The sequence below is a fragment of the Mytilus californianus genome, unplaced genomic scaffold (genome assembly GCF_021869535.1).
Source record: "Mytilus californianus isolate M0D057914Y unplaced genomic scaffold, xbMytCali1.0.p SCAF_6, whole genome shotgun sequence".
Taxonomy (NCBI): domain Eukaryota; kingdom Metazoa; phylum Mollusca; class Bivalvia; order Mytilida; family Mytilidae; genus Mytilus; species Mytilus californianus.
This window is the reverse complement of record NW_026262712.1, coordinates 101,796,659-101,818,651: the sequence shown is the minus strand read 5'-3', so window position 1 is coordinate 101,818,651 and position 21,993 is coordinate 101,796,659.

Below are 21,993 nucleotides of genomic sequence, written 5' to 3'. Positions count from 1 at the left end.
TTGTTTGTTTAAACATTCCCTTAATATGCAGATATTAATGTCACGTGAACAAATCTGCTTAGGTCGGTAACTCACGCATAAACCAACAAAATCAATTTATATGCGAAAATAAATCCTATTTTCTGGCGAATTCATTCGTATGATCGACTATTTTGAAGCACATTTGTTACTTAGTTCTTTTTATATCCCCACTCCGTAAGGAGGGGTATACTGGTTTCTTCCTGTCTGTCCGTCCGTTCGTCCGTCAAATAAAAGTTGTTTATATATGGAACTCAAACTTTTTGTAGCAAGCTTCTTATGGGCAAGATATACAGTGTGGTGTATTTTCACATGCATTGCTCATCAGCTTCCTGTTTACTGAATACATGTACTTATATATCAACAAATAATTACATTACATGCATGTTTCATTATAATACGTTATTATGATTGGCTAACAGCAATCTCGCGTCATTCTGAAATTAACCTTCATTTCAAAATGAAATGTAACATTCATGACGGGACGAGCTTCCACAATAAAGTACACAGGTAAATAAAAGAAAAACTTGATAGAAATCGTGTTTTCATGATCCTAGCAAAAAAATGTAATTATAAGTATTGAATGCTTCTTTTAGTAATTTTATAGGGTTGTAAAAGCGTTGACCGTCAGCGTGCGCACATTTTTAGAATGAAGCGCTTCCGCGCTTCATACAAAATGTACTTCGGTCAACGCTTTTACACACCAATAATTTACAAAAAGAAGCATTCAACTCTTAAATAATAGTCATGTATGAAAACTATATCACGTTTTATTCAGGAACTAAAGATTAGAACAAACTATTTTATAAATTTTGACTTGAATGGAGAGTTGTCTCATTGGCACTCATACCACATCTTCTTATATCTATATACATTGGTATCATCATTCCTTTTTTATGCGTTTTCACATACGTTGCTATTCCTATTTACTGAATTCTTGTAGTAGGGGTATCATATGAGAGAAGTACTTATTTTATCTTACAGATTAACTTGTTTAGTTGGTTTTGTTATTAATCCGCTTCAAAAGATAAGAATACTAGTTTTCTTTCATCCGTCCGTAGATTTATGTCGCATTTTTGTCAGCAAGCAATCTAAAACCAGAACTTTTCTTGTGGTCCATGTGTTTTGTTCGGCCGAAAATGATGAAATGCCTCCAGAATGCACCATTTTGCGTCTGAAGAAGAAAACAAATCGGAGGGGGGGGGGGGGGGGGGGGGGGGGGGGTAACTTGACCCCCATACCCCCGTTCTTTATTTGGACGTGCACATTATATGAACCCAACTGCGCCCTTGTCGGTTCCTTTTTTTGAGAATCCGCAGCTGGTTTTATAGTTATAACTGAATACCTTCTTTCACAATAGTTATAATGGAAATTTGGTTTTGGAAATATGTTTTGTTAATTTTTTTGTATATATAGTAAGGGAACAGAACTGTCTCCAATAAAAAAAATCGTCCTCATTAGAACACAACTTATCAACGATTTCAAAAGAATTATGAACGATATAAAAAATATTTAACACCGTAATTATTATGCTTTATATGAAAAGTTGATTAGTAGTCCGTAGAATAGAAATGTTTGCTGTGGAACTTTAACTAGAGGCAGCACAATTTCTAGATCCTTCCAAAGTTTTAATGAAATTTTATAAGTGCGATCTTTGCACCTGCACATGTTCTTAATTCAAGGGGATTAGCTACGATTTAGACAAAAAAATCAAATTGTGGTATTTTTTGCGTCAAACATTTATAAAAGCGGAATATTGAAATAATATTTCCCTATTAGCAGTCAGTTTGGTTCAATTTTGTCAAAATACGCTCAAAAACATCGCAGATGTAATATTGGCTTGCAAGTCAATAATTCCGTCCATTAATTTAAATCCGTATTCATCCGACCTTCAATTCCAACATTAGATTGGCTGCGCATGTTTAGTAAATTGAAAAGAAAAGAATGTCAACATTGAAAAAAGAAACAAAGGAGCATGATTCGGCCCACAAAAAATCATTCTGATACAGGTAAAACATTGATTTATACACTTTTTAATCTATGACATGAAATCAAACGGACCTAGAAAAATCGTCATTATATGATTGTACGAACACTCAAACCAAAACATTTTGTAAGCCAGATGATATGTATATAAAAAACCTTAAACACGTAAAGAGTTATGTGACCAAAGGGGACCTAAAACAGCCAAATTCAGCTTAGTTCAACTTTCCAGAAGGGAGTTGGAACCTTAGTTTCTTAATAATTTCTTAATTCATAAACGGAGAATTTAAAATGCTTGAAGAATATTCAAAGAAAAAATTTGTCACGGTGTATTTTTTCTTGCTATTATAAATAGGATTTTTAGCTGCATATTCCTTTGTGAAATTAAGTTATCTGAGTTATCACACTTAGCATATATACGTTTTAAAATCTTGAAATCAGTCAAAGATATTCTGTATTTGTAAAAACATCCCTATTATTTAGATGAAATCACATGATTTTCTTCATTTATCTGAAAAAGTTTTGCAAATGAATTTATCCCTGTCGCAAAATTTGCTTATTTCATTAAAACTCTAGATCGATCGTTTTCTGCTATTTTACGATCCAAGAGGGCAATCATACTACATTAAGACATTGTGACAGCCGCGACAGGACCAAAATGTGTACTTTATAACTCCTTTTTGGTCCAATTCATGTAGATAAGAAGACAATGTGTGATTAGAAAAAAAAAATAAAAAAATGTATGTATCAAAGATTTTTTAATTTTTTCGCAGACTACTAAATCCTTGTGTGGTGTTAGTCGCTGAATTTGAATATGATTAATATAGTTATTTATTTTGAACACTGTCAGTCTGAGATATCATCAGGTTACAGCGTCGTGAGATCAAGTACAGCTGTTTAAATCAGACTTAAGCTTGGGGTCAGTAGGATTTATCTGACCAAATTTCCACGAGTACGTGTGTATGTCATTACAGAATAAAATATCCTGATTGTACATTCTGATCTTATTTTTTGGGGGGTCTTAAGGAAGACGACAATGTTGTTTTTCTTCTTCATGAGTGCAACGTATGAGACAATGCCATTTTTTAGTATTGTATAAACCAGGAGTTTCTCTTAAACAAAAAGGAGAAGATACCAACATGACCAAGAAGACATTCAAAAACGATCAGTCGAAAAAAACCTAACAACACCATGGTCAAAATTAAAATGACGAAAAGACCAACAACAGTCCACTAATTTCTAATCATGATCTCCACCGATAACCAAGGTAAACTCGGGCGCCCCGGAAGGATAGGCAGTGTCGTATTTTCACATCATTCAACAAAAAGAGGCTCCTAGAAGCCCGAGTCTCTCACCTGAGGCGGAAGATACCAACGCGACAGTCATCTCATCGAAAACGAACTGACAATGCCATAACCTATTAATTGTTGAAGAGAACACCTTCCGATGGTTTTGTGTTCTGTTGTACATGATTTATATTAAGAACCGGCTTGCCCATGTATACGTGGCCTTATGTCCCACTGGAGATGAAGGGGATAAGTAAGTAAGTATAAGTTGCCCATGTATACGTGGCCTTATGTCCCACTGCATGGGATGAAGAGGATAAGTAAGTAAGTAAGTTGCCCATGTATTCTAGCAAAATTTTGATACCCATTTATTACACATTTTCATAAAAGAAATAAAAATGCACGGCCGTGTAGTTTAAACCCCACAACTTCATGGTAAACTACATAAACCAAAACTTTAAAACGATACGGAACGGTCGAACAGGCTGACGGACGCACAAGCAAACCTGTACATAATTGAAATGCAGAAGATTAAAAAGAATTCCCAAACCTGTTGGCTATATTAAATGTATTAACGTAAAAAGCAGGGTTTTTATCAAATTCCTAATTTCGCAATAAATCACTATATTTGGGATATTTAATCAAAGTTATAAACAATTTATAATATCTATATCACTGCTGTAAAATTTGCTAGTATCGAAAAAAATGTTTACTTAAGTCCTAGGCGTTGCTGCAATCATGCATATCGAACCAACTGCGAAATGTTCAATGCATAAGTAGATAAGTGGAATATCGCCATCAAGTAAAGGAAAATTAACAACGGAAAAGGAAAAGTTGTCCCATTACCATCAATTTTGGTATGTTGATTACAACGAAAAATTCAAATATAAAGATAAGCAAAAGAGACATCAGTACGTTTTAAAATTAGATTTAGTAAGAGAGGAGTTTAGTTTAATTTTTTTATTGTACTTTTTAAGATTATAACTAAAACCGCAAAATAAGGGTAAAAGTCGTCATTTTTTTTGGCATTAACTCCTTAAAACAGTCGATTTACGATTTTTTTTTTGTTTTTTTTTTTTGTTTTTTTTTTTTTTGCTATTTAAAGTTTTTCCCTACCTATGATAGTTTTCAAGATAATTACAAAAAATATGGGATATCAGATTATCTGAAAATATAGACAAAAAAATTCTTGAGATATAGGCTATAACTACAGCCTTAACCCATATTCTATATTTTTACCTGTGACAGCCATGTTGATCTATGATCGTGTGTAGAGGACCTTTTCCTTTCATAATAACTAAAAGTTTCAAAACACTTGCCTCCGTGGTTTCATAGCAGATGCTATAATACTTTTTACCAGAGGCAAAAGGATAAATCATTATTGAAGGGAAATAACTACTATAGGGAGATGACAGATAGTTTCAGTAATGGTTAATAATTTATTTATTGTCTCTCTGGCCGTTTTTGCTATTAAAACATTTCTCTCCATTTCAATAAGTCTTCAAGATAAAAGCAAAGAATTATAAAATTGGTTAAAAATTGACATTTATGGGGCAAAAACTACAAAATGCGTAATCTAATTATTCTAAAAATTTCAGGATATGTAAATCTTGACCTATTTTAAATAATTTTACCATATTTGTCACATAGAAATACCGTTCGTCCATCCGTTCGTTTGTCCGTCTGTCCGTCCGGTCTTGTTAGCACTCTCACGTGTACAATTCTTGCCAGATTTTTATAAAATTATATCATATTTTTACATCAGCATTGTTTTGGACTAGTTCGAAAATCAATGCCGATCAACAATTTTTAAAAGAGTTATGCCCTTGGAAATATAAATTATATGGAAAATTGCATTGTTAGCGCACTCATGTGTACAATTATTGCCAGATATATATGAAACTTATATCAAAGGTTTAATTCAGCAATATCTCGTTCAAGTTTGAAAATTAGTGCCGTTCAAATATTTTCAAAAGAGTTATGCCCCTTGGAAATTTTAATTATATCGAAATTGCATTGCATTTGCTCTCAAGCCTTCATTTCTCTTAAGATATTTATAAAAAATTTGGACAGATAAAATGTGTGCGTACACATTGGAACTCTGTTCTTTTATTCAGGTTTGCTTTAACTACTTATTTTTTTTATATGAAAACCACAAACTGCAGTTCAATCCCAATGTTCTATATTTACCTGTGGGAACCATTATTTTTCATACAATCAGAACAAAATTAGGTAAGGACATCTTGTAAAGGATATCCCATACATCATAACTACAGCCAAATTTCAAAACATTTGTCTAACATTGTTTCAGAGGAAAACTTTTTTGTTTAAAGTTTACCACAGGCAACAGTGTCAACCACCAAGAGATGGCATAAGCTTACATGGTTCTTACCACAGGCAACAGTGTCAACCACCAAGAGATGGCATAAGCTTACATGGTTCTTAAGCCCAATAAGGACCAGGTGAGGTTAGCTAAAAAATTATGTATTTTTGTAAGTTTCAACTATGAAAACTAGAGGCTCTCAAGAGCCTGTGTCGCTCACCTGTATTTACTGATACTTTGGAAATCATGTAAAATAAGGTTAAAATCATAATTAATAGTATTACATATTAGATATTATAATGATATCTAAGATAATAACAAAAAACTGCAAAATTTCTGTAAAATTACTCAGGGGCAGCAACCCAACAAGGGGTTGTCGGATTCATCTGAAAATTTTAGAGCAGATAAATCTAAATCTGATGAACATTTTTTCCACCTGTCAGATTTGCTCTAAATGCTTTAGTTTCAGAGATATAAACCAAAAACTGCATTTTATCCCTATGTTCTATTTTTAACCAAGTCGGCCATGATGGTTGGAAGGCTGGGTCATCGGACACATTTTTTAAAATAGATACCCTAATAATGATTATGGCTAAGTATGGTTAAATTTGTCTCAGTAGTTTCAGAGAAGAAGATTTTTGTGAAAAATTACAAAAATTTACGAAAATTTGTTTAAAATTTACTATAAAGGGCAATAACTCATAAAAGGGGTCGACTGACAATTTTGGTCATGACGACTTATTTGTAGATCTTACTTTGCTGAACATTATTGCTGTTTACAGTTTATCTTTATCTATATCAAGATAATAACCAAAAACTGCAAAATTTCCTTAAAATTACCAATTCAGGGGCAGCAACCCAACAACAGATTGTCAAATTTGTCTGAAAATTTCAGGGCAGATAGATGTTGACCTGATAATCAGTTTTATCCTATGTCAGATTTACCCTAAATGCTTTGGTTTCAGAGATATAAGCCAAAATCTACATTTTACCCCTATGTTCTTTTTTTAGCCATGGCGGCCATCTTGGTTGGAAGGCGGGGTCATCGGACACATTTTTAAAACTAGATACCCTAATGATGATTGTGGCCAAGTTTGGTTAAATTTAGCCCAGTGGTTTCAGAGAAGATTTTTGTAAAAAGCTAACGACGACAACGACGGACGACGGACACCAAGTGATGAGAAAAGCTCACTTGGCCCTATGGGCCAGGTGAGCTAAAAATGAAATGACTAAATCAGATATATTCCAATCCAAATTTATCAAAAGACCATTTCATCAAATGTAAAATATTGTTTTTTTATTAGAAAATGTGGGAATGTCATGCAGATTACACTTGAATAAACCATCAAAAGTAATTCATTTCTATGTAATAAAATATGCAAAATAATAAATATCATAACCTCCAGTTAATTATTTCAAATAATCCCATTGTGTAATTCTTTATAATAATAAATGGTAATTTAATTTCTTCTGCATATTGACAAAAAAACTATAAATTTTATAAAAAGTCCCTTTTACACCTAGTAACCTTTAGACCCCTTTCAACACTTGACTATCAATTAAAAAAATTTAAGGAACTTCTCACTGATTACCATTTTTCCTTCGAAACCTCCATATTTGTTTTTATTTCAGACTTTTACAGCAGAAATATTTTTTTACAACATAACTGTTTTTTACTTTTACTCATGGCATATATGCAACACAAAGTGCAAAAATAAATAATTTATTAATAAAACAATAAAACAAGTTATCAATCCTTTTTTTCATCAGAATAATATCTCTTTTTTAATGTTCTGTATTTTTTCAACATATATAAAGCTTCAATTTCTTTCTTGACAAATTCTCCTCGTGCTATTAACTGCTCTATCTGTTCTGGGTCAGTCACATCCTTATTACCCAGAAAGGCTTTCTTTAATCTCTCCCTGAAGTATTCATAACCTAATGGATATTCCTTCCCATAATACAGTAACTGAAAAGGAAAAATGTATTCTTTATAAAACCAAGCTTTATGCAAGTTATATAATAATTCTTTTATGGATTTCTTTTCCCATCATCAATCTGATTAAAATACAGATCTTGTGTACAAGCTTTGCCTACAAGGGTCTAACAACACTCTGTATTACTTTCTGGTCTGGTAACAATTAAATCAGCCAATGAAATTTGCAAAGGTGTGTATTAATCCAACAAAACCAGAGGATCCCTAAAGGTCTTTAAACCAGAAAGTTGAATGAAGCGTTTTCAGATCCCTGTAAGCTTGGAATCAGGATCAATATTTAAGTCAGATTGTCCCATCATGAAATAACTACTACAGCGATTTCCACTTATAAACTTGTCTTATCAAGAGGCAAAATTGAATTATCAAACTAGCAATGTTTTTATGGTTCTGTTTTTGAGTTAACTTTCCATTGCAAGAATTTGTTTTTCTTACTTATTCCAATCAGATTGCAAAAAATCTTTTGCACTTTTTCAGGAAATGTCATTCTTTTTATTTATTTGACCCATGATAGTTTCACATGTAGCTACTAAATCTAATTTTACATTAAACAAATTAATTTGGATGCAGTTTGTTACAGATTAACAGTATTTCAAGAGTTGGTGTTAGGATTTATAATATGAAATGTGTTTTGAGCAAGATGAAGAATCAAGACTGGCCTTTTCAGTTATAATACGTCTGTAAATTACTTTTTTAGTCAGTTTGATTGAGACAAAAGTAATGAACAAGCTGATGTTTTCTAGTACACATTGTATGCCAATCACAATGTTAAATACATAACTTACAGTTTTATATAATTCAATAACTCTTGGCCTCAAATTCTTTCCAGACATATTGACAAAACCAAATTCAGCTAGGTCATCTCATCTGAAAAAATAAGCAAAAACTGTAAGCATTCATAATCAAATCTATGGAAATGGTACTTTTTGGTTTTGTTTATACTACAGCTTATTTGGCCTCTGCTGTTGCTTTGTTGATGGATGGAAAATGGTTGGAAGGATCCTACATATAATAACAAGTACTATGTTGAAAAAAATGTGTATGCTAAAAGCATGCTTAGATATTAATTTGTCTGAAAACATCATAGTTTAAGAATGAAACATTATGAGTCCAGTGAATCTATTACCACACAATTACTCAAAGTCTTAGGTGCTTCACATTAGCCATTTATCTGAACCTTAAAAATAAAAATTAGGAAGAAGATGTAATCAAAGACCAAAGTTCAGCTGTTCAAAAAATGCTGACAGCACCAAAAAGAAAAAATATTGACACATTGAACAGACATGTAGGTTCACAAAATGACAGGAAAATAAAGATGGAGAAGGTTCATTATAGCATAGATGTACAGTCAGATCATATCTTTTTTTGGCATTATCTATTTTAAGAATAAACAAAACATTTTCTAACATGACAAGACCTAAATATCATGAATATACAAAATGTAAATTTTTGTGATTAAGAAGAAAATATAAAAAGCTTTTGCATTTTAAGAGTCTGGATGGGGTTTACAGAGTAAAGAAAAATTGACCAAAAGAAAGTATAGAGAAGAATAGGGTAAAAAACAAAGAATAAAGAATAATGGGGTGCTTAAATATAAAGAATAGTAAATAATGGGCAAAAAATATAAATGATAGAAATGACATAAAAAAATTAAGAATACAGAAATGAAGGACCCCATCCAGTCCCTAACAGATAGTAAAGTCCAAAAATTATGACATCTTGAAAGGCTATTTTAATTTTTTTGCTTTGATGCCCAGGGGCGGATTCAGGCATGGGTGTGTGCCCCCACCCCCCTAAAATTTGCAAAGCATGGGTTGTCCTCAGCATAATAAAGAATATTTCAATAATTTTACCTCAAAAAATGTTTGCCTCCCTCGGCATTTGCACTCCCCTAACCTAAAATCATGGATCCGCCCCTGATGCCATAAGAAGGTGTCGCAGCAAAACATTAATATATATTTAAGTAGCCTTTCAAGACGTCATAATAATTTGGAGAAGAGGGCAAATTAAACCAGAGACATCTGAATTTTTGTTTTGTTTAGTGTAAATTCAATTAAACTGTTTAAATCACTCATTGTTGTGTAGATACCATTCTCCCCCTACTGTCACATTATCAATAGGGAACATCTCATAGAATTTACCAGACTTCTAAACTGGTTCGCCATTCCATCTTAGGCTTCGCATCGTTAGTGTAGCGATAAGTGAACACAACAGGGGTCCAGTTTAACAAGACTTCATGCTTCGAAACATTGTGTTATATATTTATTCAAGATAAAAGGCATGAATTGGACATATACAATATTACAGAGACACAGATATAGCACTAAACATAGTTTATAGACACTAAAATGATTTACATGTTTACTAAAAATTTTAATTTAAAAAATAAAATTATGAAAATTTTCATGATATTTTGATAATATGAATAGACTAGATTAAATAATGAGTGAAATTTAAATTGACTAGATTTTCACAGTAGCCTAATATCTTAGGATGACCCACAAAAGTTATTAAAACTTATTTCCAGTGGGGTCCTTTTATATGGAGACTTCCAGTTTACACCAAGGGTTAACACATAGAGAATACAAACACAAATCATTTAGAATTTATCACAGATAAATGGTCAAAGCCCCAGTATAATTAATAAAAAACAAATTCACTATTAAAGATGGATTTAAATTTATCCATCAAAAACTTTTTCACTTGTACTTTAAAATTATATTTTTTAGAGCAACTTTTAATAATGTCTGGTAACAAATTCCAGTCTTTTATTCCATTATAAAAGAAAGTGGTGGATTCACACCCTTTAATTCCTGGTATATAAAAGTTTTTACTACTAGATCTTGTATTGAAAGATGTTTCATTTCTATCAAAATTAGTATGTAAATAATTTGGGCATATATTGTTAAAAATATTGAAAACATGATTGAGCCTTAGTTGTTTGACTCTATTACTATAAATATTTAAAAAGCCCAATTTCTTAAATTCAATATATGTCACACTCTTTCTGGGATGTAATTGCAGAATAAATCTCACAATCTTATTTTGTGCCACTTGAAGTTTATTCTTCATTTCTTTTGATATACCTTCATACCAGGCATGCACATGCATAGTCAAAATGATATTGAAACAGAGAAGAGCACAATGTTTTCCTAGATTGAAAATCTAGACACTCTTTGTTTCTATATAAAAATTTCAGCCTTTGTCTTGACTTTTTTCACTATAGAGTTGACAATAAAATCACCAGTTAGAATCTTATCAATTATTATTCCCAAATATTTTACAAAAGTTTTGGATTCAATATTAATACCATTACGGGAGATAGCAAAATCACCCGGTATTAAAGACCGAAGTTTTCGACCAGGACCAAAAACTATAACTCTCCGTCTTTCCCAAATGTAGGGACAATTTATTGTCAGTTAACCAATCATGGCATGATTCCAGCATTCTGGATAATTTATGCGAGATGACCCCAGGGTCTATATGGGAAAATAAAATTGCAGTATCATCTGCATATATCAAAACTTTACAATTTGAGTCGATGCAAGTTTGAACATTATTGACATAGACCAAAAACAATAGTGGACCCAGTAAGCTACCTTGAGGGACACCACATGTAATATTACATACTTCTGAAATCACCCCATTTACACTTACAACCTGTTTTCTGTTTGTCAAATATGACTCAAACCAAGGTATAGATCTAACTCCAATTACTTCTAATTTGTCACATAATATCTTGTGATCTACTGTGTCAACATGGTCAAATGCCTTCTGTAGGTCTAATAGGACCATGCCTGTAAAAAGACCTTTGGCTGTTTGAGTTTTAATGTGATCTATCAAGTGAATGAGACAAGAATCAGTTGAATATGAACTTCTAAATCCTGATTGAAACTCAAATAATAAATTATTTGAAATCAAAAATTTTTCAAGTTGCTTATAGGCAGCTTTTTCTAGAATTTCAGAAACAATACTTAAAATGCTAACAGGCCTGTAATTTTCAGGCTTAAGTCGGTCATTTTTCTTAAATAGGGGCTTGACCTTAGCCATTTTCAGATCGTCAGGTACCGTACCTTTAGAGATAGACAAATTTATCAAGAAAGTAATGGGTATTTTCAGAATTGGGGCTGCATCCTTAAGAAACATTGCTGGAATACCATCGAGGCCCATGCTCTTACTTATATTTAAACTGCATAGTTCTTTAACCACAAATTCCTCTGTTACATGCTTAAGGTTAAAAAAAATATCTGATTTCCTTCTCTCAACATAAAAGGATCTAACAATGTTTGTAGTGGCACTATATAAACCCTTTGCAGTTGGTATTTTTTCTACCAGTTTTGCAGCTATAGTTGTAAAAAACATGTTAAAATTATTTGATATTTTTTTGTTATCGTGAGGCAAAAAAAAATATATGTCTGTTTACGGTTACCCGACCAACCCTACTTTTGAGCGCCGACCCTAAGTCATTTTATTTCTGTCGTAAAGTGAAAAAATAAACTGAACTCGTGTCAAAAGCGAAGTTAGTGTTGCAAATAATATAAATCAATTGCCTTGCCACGGAATAGAAGTTCCTTCATAATATAAGTTCCAAATGGAAACAATATTCTGGAATATTATATCCACTGGAATAAATATTACAGTAAATGTTCCTAACGGAATAAATGGTATAGAATATTTGTTCCAACAGGAACAGATATTATGACATTGTTTATAACAAAGTTTCCAGTGGAACTTCTGTTAGGCGGAACAAATATACGTTAACAGCCTGATACATCCCAATGTTCACAATCGTGAATATGACAGCTGTTTTAAGGAAATTCGCAACTCGTGTGATGAAATAAACACTTTTCTGCATTTTTTCCAACCAAATTCCAAGGGAAATAATCCAATCATTGATAAAATGCTACGCTGGGTGCAGCTTGATACGATCGCAGAGGTCAAACCCTGAACATGTGGGGCAAGTATGGACACAACATTCAAGCTTGATACAGCTCTGAATTTGGATTGTGATTAAATATTTGACACAGCATAGGTTTCTGACACAGAATGAATGTGGTCTAAGAACTTAAAAATTTTAAATTTAGCTATTCAAAACCATATCATTATTATTTGCTTATATATATTAATCAGAAATAACCAACTTAAAAAGGAAAATTTTAAAGAAAAAAAAAAAGGAAACCCCCCCCCCCCCTAAAATTTTTTGAACCCCCTTATGATTCATCACCCCCAAACTCAATCCCACCCTTCCCTTTGGGGTATGGTACCTTGCAGTACAATTTCAGAGAGATCCATACACTTGAACACAAGTTATTGTCTGGAAACTAGAAAAATGCTTGTTTTTTGGCCCCAAATTCCTTAAATTTTGAGGCAATTACCCCCACAATCAATTCCAGCCTTCCCTTTGTGGTATGGTACCTTGCAGTACAATTTTAGAGAGATCCATACACTTGAACACAAGTTATTGTCTGGAAACGAGAAAAATGCTTATTTTTGGCCCCTTTTTGACCCCTTATTCCTAAACATTTTGGGCAATTACCCCAAAACTCAATTCCAGCTTTCCCTTTGTGATATGGAACCTTGTAGTACAATTTCAGAAAGATCCATACACTTACACAAAAGTTATTGTTTTTTTCCCCTTTTTGGCCATTAATTCCTAAAATTTTGAGGCAATTTCCCCCAAAATCAATCCTAGCCTTCCCTTTGTGGTATTGTACCTTGCAGTACAATTTCAGAGAGATCCATACACTTGAACACAAGTTATTGTCTGGAAACTAGAAAAATGCTTGTTTTTTGGCCCCAAATTCCTTAAATTTTGAGGCAATTACCCCCACAATCAATTCCAGCCTTCCCTTTGTGGTATGGTACCTTGCAGTACAATTTTAGAGAGATCCATACACTTGAACACAAGTTATTGTCTGGAAACGAGAAAAATGCTTATTTTTGGCCCCTTTTTGACCCCTTATTCCTAAACATTTTGGGCAATTACCCCAAAACTCAATTCCAGCTTTCCCTTTGTGATATGGAACCTTGTAGTACAATTTCAGAAAGATCCATACACTTACACAAAAGTTATTGTTTTTTTCCCCTTTTTGGCCATTAATTCCTAAAATTTTGAGGCAATTTCCCCCAAAATCAATCCCAGCCTTCCCTTTGTGGTATTGTACCTTGCAGTACAATTTCAGAGAGATCCATACACTTGAACACAAGTTATTGTCTTGAAACTAGAAAAATGCTTATTTTTGGCCCCTCATTCCTAAACATTTTGGGCAATTACCCCCAAACTCAATTCCAGCTTTCCCTTTGTGATATGGAACCTTGTAGTACAATTTCAGAAAGATCCATACACTTACGCACAAGTTATTGTCACGAAACTAGAAAAATGCTTGTTTTTTTCCCCTTTTTTGGTCCCTATTTCCTAAACTTTTGATGCAATTACCCCCAAAATCAATCCCAGCATTCCCTTTGTGATATGGAACCTTGTGGTACAATGTCAGAGAGATCCATACACTAACACACAAGTGATTGTCTGGAAGTTACAAAAATGCTTATTTTTGGCCCCTAATTCTTTAACTGTTGGTACCATAACCCCCAAAATCAATCCCAACCTTCCTTTTGTGGTATTGAACCTTATGGTAAAATTTTATAGAGATCCATTTACTTAAACTAAAGTTATAGTGCGAAAAACCAATGTGTCTTCGGACGACAACACCGTCATATATATATGTGACCGCAAAATTTTTTTGCGGTCGTATAAAAATACGGGTAAACTCGGCCCATGATCAACTCGGACCACGACAAAACGAAACGGCATGACTCAAAATCATGTCACAAAAAATAAAATGAAGGAATAAAATAAAATGGAAATACCGATCTACCTACCCTATTTTTTTAAAGTATGTAACCTTAAACAGACATATATTTTTTTTTTTGGCTTAACAGTTTTGCCTATCAATATTTAATAAGGGGACAAAGTCCCCTATTACGGTAGAAAAATCCAAAAAAAAACCAAAAAAAAACAAAAAAATCGGGAAAACTTCCCGAAATTTTCATTCTACTAATTAACTTTAAATCGTTAACTTTTTTTTTTCAGACTTTTTTATTTTCCCACTTTAGCGCAGAAATCTACTTCCTTTTTCCGGTCTCGTTTGCATGAGTCTTTGAGTAAAATATATATTTATCAGTCTAGTAAATTATAGGAAGGAACGCAATACCAATTCCATTTTTAATAATTCCTTGAATGGCTTGATATGAAAAAAACGTTACCTGATAGCGTTTCTTTGTTTACATTGAATATGACGTCATAACATAAATAACGTCACAACTAAAATTCCGAACAACAGAACCGAAATCGGAAACGTAAGGGTATTTCCGTTTCTTTTTGAACAGATTTTGAAGTTAAAATATGTTTGAATTAAAAAATAATAATTCATACAGGCTTCGTCCCCTTTCACAGGTAACGCCTGCCACATATTACTATATAATATATTAGGATTTGATTTAGGATTTTTTTGATATTCTAAATTTTTAAAACTTTTCCGAAGTTGTTTTGGGTTATTTCTATTTTCTTCAATTTCACTGCTGTAATAGTCAGATTTTGCAGTTTTGCATGATCTTTGAACATGATTTCTAAGTTTACTAAACTTTTTGAAATCTTCAGGATTTTTAGAAATCTTAAAATCAGATAAAAATTTGTCTCTCTGCTGAATATCTATCAAAATTTCAGCTGACAGCTGGTTCTGTTCTTTGTTTAATACAAACTTTTTTAAGAGGGGCACAAATAGTCAATCCTAATCAAGGAATAAAACCACTATACATATAAGGCAGTGTTGTGTAACGACGAAAAAATCCAACAAACTTCGCTGTAGTTCACTTGTGACGCCTGCCAGTACCTCGTATTAGAGCTTTTTCCAAAACTGTATATAAATGTCAAATTGTTATTTTAAATAATGTCATTCATACTATTACTACAACATAAATACATTGTTTTTTTTTGTAACCTTTGGGTTTGTCTGCTGAAGAAATCTTTTCTGTAAAGTTACGATAATTAATTTTACCTAATTACCAGTTTTGCTTCTCAAATTTTATAACTACAACGTACCCTTTTTAGTGTCTTAAAAACTTTTTAAAAGTTCGACAGTGTGACTGTAGTGAAAAACTAAGTTAAATATGAGACTATTTTCATATTACCGACTTTTGACTCCAAATTATAACTTTTTGACAGGTTACGCATTCTGAGGTAATACATCCTGGTACTCGGTCAATTAAGAGCAACCAAAATAAGTAAAATCAAACATGTAATCGGTGTAATTTGAGGAGAAAGTTTACTGTTTTCCAATGATTTTGTCTTGTAAACAGTTAATTTGCCCCCCGAAAATTATACCGATTGAAAGTTTCATTTTACTTCTTTACCTTGCTCTTACTTGACTTGGTGCCAGGATGTCCTACCACAGAAAAGGTAACCTGTCGAGAAATTGTACAATCCGGAGTCAAAAGTCGGTAATATGAAAATAGTCTATAAGACTTTATGCAAATTCAATAATTTTTTAACGAAACGACCATTCATGTTTTGGGTGGGATTAAAAGTTATAATACAAGTTCCAAATGGAATGCATATTCTGTAACTTTATTTCCATTTTTTTACTTATTTCCACTATAATCAATTTTGTTCATCATATTTCAAAATAAATTCAACTTGAGTTGCGTTCATCGATTTCAGTAGTGGTGGCAATATTGGGAAAAGAAGTTCTGCAAGTAAGTAAGTAAATTTTTATTTTAGGGACATGTGTAACGACAGTTTAACATAATACAAATATGCTACAAAAACAATAAAGTACACCCGACCCGTTGGGTCAATAAGTCACTTTCAAAAGTCATAAAACGTATTTCTTTTATCAAGGATTTTCAAACAAAATAATGAAAAAAGTTTAAGCTAAATTCAAAATAAGTAATTCATAATGAAAAATAGATAAAGATGAAATAATTAAAAGATTAATTCAATGTCCTGTTAAATAAATATCAAATTAATAATTATAATCAAGAACCGGAAAATATTCAGAATAATCATTTAGTAACCTTTTTTTTACATTTTAATACTACAGGCAAAAACACTCTTTACTGTCAACTAAATTATCAAAATTGAAATAACAATCTACTGTTCATCATCAAGCTTTTTATGTGTATAACACCCCACGCCGATGTCGGAACGCTTTCACTGTATACATAGCCAGATTTCTAGGATAGTTTGTCATCAAATAAAACACCTTTTCATCGTTGGTCATATTTCGTAAATAATTTCCATAAAAAATATTATTAAAAACACTTTCTCTCAAGTCATTGTATAAGGAGCAGTGAAGAATAAAGTGACACTCATCCTCCGTGGAGTTGCTTTTACAAAACTTACATAAGCGTTCATTTGGTTGCTCACCGTCTCTAGCCTCAAAAAAAGAATTCCTCATCTCAGTTGTGTTAGGAAAGACCGTTTTGCATTAAACCATAGAATACGGAAGATTATGATAATACCATGATTGTATTAATCAGTACCAAATCTGTCAAACGGCGTCCAAGCATCTTATTGCATGTTTTCCAATGAGCCTCTATGTTGAAACAACTTCCGCTGTTTCGGCCACTTTAAAAATTCAGATCGACATACCATCACATATTCGGTTGATGACTGACATATGTGTCAACGTTTATTTGTTCCGCCTAACAGTAGTTCCCCCCTGGAAATTTTGTTATCAAAAATGATATTCATTAAAACACACACAAACAAAAGTTAACAATGAATCGACCATTTGGTGGGGTTGGTGTTGCTCAGTTTTTAGTTTTCTATGTTATGTTTGGTATACTGTTACATATGTCTTTTGGTCGTTTTACGTTCTTCTTTGCCATAACATTGTCAGTTTGTTTTCGACTTACGGGTCTTTCGCCTCTCTGAAGTTAGTTTAAAAATTATTTAACAAAGATGGAACAAAAAATCTATATCATTCAGTTGTTATATTACAAGTAATTCTTTTCGGTGGCAAACAATGGTGAATACACATGGTATAAAGATAGCAAATACGTACATTTAGGTCAGTAGAAAGAACGACACGTATGGAGATAATGTTGTATGGAAATTTTGTACAAATCTACTACAAGATTCATGTTTATGGAAATATAATAGATGTTAAAGTCACGCGGACGAGACTAGCGAATTGCAAGGTGGCGTGGGGGATAATACATGTACAAGAGAGTAATTTATTAAGAAAAGAGATTTATAGAAATCCTTATGTACAAGCGTGAATATTTAGGATTTAATATGTTTTTCAATTGTAACAATGTTTTTAAATTTTAGTTCATTTATATGTTTTGGAGTTTAGGGTGACGTCCATTCACTGAACTAGTACACAATTTTATTTAGGGGCTAGCTGAGGACCACCTCCGGGTGCGGGATTTTCTCGCTGCGTTGAAGACCCATTGCTGGCCTTCGGCTGTTGTGTGCTCTTTGGTCGGGTTGTTGTCTCTTTGACATATTCCCCATTTCCATTCTCAATTTCATTAAATAAAATAGCCAATAGCATACGGTTTCTGGGTTTTACTAAAATTAGGTACGGAATTTTATTGAGTTATCTCCCGTTGTCCATATTCTAGCATTTCCTGGCTTATTCATTCCTAAATCATCTGTCTCGTTTTTGTTTCGAAATTAAAATTTGGATATGATAATTTAAAACTTTCACTAAACATTCGTGGTAACTTAGGAAGGCTTATGCAATTTCAGAGGAAACAGTATCATGGAAATAAAGACAGATTGGGTCGGTATTAAGAGATTCATAGAAATCGTTATGTACAAGCGTGAATATTTAAGATTTAATATGTTTTTCAATAGTAACAATATATTATAAATAAAATAGCCAATAGCATACGGTTTCTGGGTTTTACTAAATTAGGTACGGAATTTCATTGAGTCATCCCCCGTTGTCCATATTCTAGCATTTCCTGGCTTAGAACAGCCTGCAAGTAACAGTATAAGAGGGTCTGGATGGGGTTTACAGAATAGAGAACAATGGGAAAAGAATAAAGAAAAATAGGGCAAAAAATAAAGAATAGAGAACAGTGGGGTGCTTAAATATATAGAATAGAGAATAATGGGGTGCACAAATATAAAGAATAGAGAATAATTGGCAAAAAATATAAAGAAAACAGAAAAATGACCTAAATAATTAAAGAAAACAGAAACAGAGGACACCCATACAGACCCTCGTGTAAGGCCCAAACGTCCATTAGTCAAAGTACTTAAGTACTTAACATCGGATGACCGCAAGTTCTGGTGGATGGTCACAAGCTCTTGTCTCAGAAAAAAAAAATCACATCTCTACACCTAAAAGTTAGGTTAAGGTACATAGATATATTTTTTTCTGATACAAGTTCGTGTGTGGATGATGAATAAATGACAGGGAATTCAACCTCACCGTTATAACTATTATAATGTAGTGATAAAATCATTTGTTATCAGTATGCTCTATATTATATTAATATTTGTAAAACAGTCATATATATTTTTCATCTATTTTTATATCATTATATATATTCCACTATTCTAATGATAGTGCAGTGCAAGTGCATGGTGCACACTCTTCTGTAATAATTCGTTTTTCTAAAAGATTGGATTTGAGTAGACATTCATATTTTCCCGCGTTTGTTGCAAAACGTTCTTGAGATATTCTTCCGCATGTGTTAACACAAATTTTCGGTATTCTTGATTTGTTATTGATATATATATTTCTCACGACAAAACATTTTCATATCATTTATCTATGTTCTTAAAATTTATTTTCATGAATATTTATTGATGAAATTAATATATAACAAACGATAAGGAATGTTATTTTGCTTTCGATAATATCCGCGTAATTATACGGAATACGTTCGGTTATCAGTCAAAAACGCAAGTCACGTGGACGGTAGAAATGTCTGTGGCAACATAACACCGGAATGCTCTCACGGTCATCCGCTGTAAAAATAATTGTTCCATTCATATTTCCATTGACTGGGGTCACTGATTAGATGTTATTAAAGCTTTACAATATTTTTTACATGATTTTAATATTAATTGTAGCTGTTATTGATGGACTTTCTATAGGATTGAGGCGAACTTTTTAACTATAGACTAAGACATAGAATAACTAATTATCTGGTGTTAATCTTAAATATATATTTCAGTAAAGTTGATTTAATAATTTTACTGCAATAATTGTATCTCTAGCGATAAACAAAGTGGCGACTTTTATTGTGCTGATGAATAATGACCCTCGTTATCTTTGTTTTTCTCTCGCAATCAAATACTCAAGAATTTGATGAAAGATTGATTGATTGATTGGCTGATTAATTGATTGATTGATAACTGTTTAACCTCCAGTGGTAAGTCAAATGTATATTCAGAACGGCAACATGTAAATGTGATATGAATATAAACCTGCTTTGTACTAGACCGACACTCTCAGTCGGATTTTTAACATGCTAGTTGACATGGTAACAGTCTACACGAAGACATGTCACCCTCACCTGACACATTATACAGTTTTCATCGCGTTGTCCATACTTAAAATATAAAAATTATCAATAAAAAAAACATTAACAAAAAAACATATAGAAAGCATTATAATTGTTAGTAAAAGATCCGTATTTTTTTTTCATCTGTACAACAGTTTCTGTATACTAATCTTAAATTAAAGATCTGCTCCGACTTCCAAAAGAAAACATTTTCAATAATTACTTTAATAGAAAACGAAACCATCCATGTCTTTTAAATATGAAACGGGTCGGTTTCTTTTTTGTTTCTTTTTTCTTTTCTTTTGTATCATTATCCGTTACCATTCTCTCTAGATTTGTTACTCTAGATTCCTAAATGACAGAACTTGTACTCGTTGTAACTCCGGAGATGTGGAGGATGAATATTATTTTCTATTCCAATGTGTTAAATTTAATGATGACCGCATTCATCTATTTCAAGAAATAACTAAAAGTTGCCCAATTTTTTTTTAACTCTTAACGCAAGAGATAAACTGATATGGCTTATGAACACAGAAGATAAGCCATTTCTCACTGCTGCTGGTAAATTTATTTCGAAAAATTGTTAATAATGTGGCTCTTTTGTCTGCTTCAGACACGAGGAGGACTGTGTAAATAACACAGCTCCTTGAGCACCGCCCCTTGGTGTCTGTTGCAGTAGGGAAACCTACAATATTCTCAATACCTATTATTGCGTTGGATAAATTTGTTTTGCATGCACACGTAGAAAAATTGCGGTTTTTATCCAACGCAATCATAGGTTTGAACGTTGTTTTCAATTTAGACTTGTTTATATTTCTTCGTTATTGTATTTGCCTTCGGGTTTATATGATCCGTTCATCCTATTTCGACTCTTCAAAATTCAAGAGTCAATCCCAAATTGAGGTAAATTATATGGCCTTCCAAATACCGTTTCAATTCCTAACATCACTGAAGAGACATTAAGTGTCGAAATCCGGATATGGTGTACAAATTTTTGCACCTCATGTTTGCGGTATACCATCTTTTTCGCAAGTTTATTGTTTTCTGTTTGGTATTAAATTAATATAATTAAGATCCATTGTGTTACATCTGTGATCCGTTTATTTGGCAATCGCCATGGCAGTCAGCAGGGTTTAAGAACACCCGTTGTTCGACCTGCTAGTCAAATGCGTTTTGTTAAAATATACTTTTTCACTTTTTTGGTCTTTTGGAAAATGTTGTTTGTGCTGTATTTAGACCGCTATATATATATATAAGTCTAAATTGAAAACAACGTTCAAACCTATGATATATATGTATGTCTAAAAATGTGACAACTTTACGACAGACGTTCTCCATGCATAGGATAACCTGTGGTTATACAGGCCTAGGGCTAATATCTTAATGTATGAATACTCCGACTCAAATTTGGCCCAACAATGATACATTTGCAAATTTGCGTTAGCAAATTTTGGCAACACCGCCATCATTGTGGTCAGCGCCCTAGACCACTCGACCAACAGTGTAGGCTATAAAAAATATAGCGTTCGTTAGTCGAGTAATGCCTTTCCTCGTAGGCTTTATCTATGGTTGTATACTTGAACACAGTACATGAAATATAGTGGCAAGTATAGATGGTATACCATGCAGATCAGCTGTTTTTGTTTGTCGTAAAGGATGATAGTTATACTTACTATGTCCGGTCACATCAATTTAAATTATTTTTTTTATATATGTCTAAATATGTGATTTCTTTACGACAGACGTTTTCCGTAGGATAACCTGTGGTTATACACGGCTAACACCATAATTTGTATATATATATATATACTTCATCTTAAATTTAGTCCAACAATGTTAGATCTTCAAATTTGCCTTAGCAA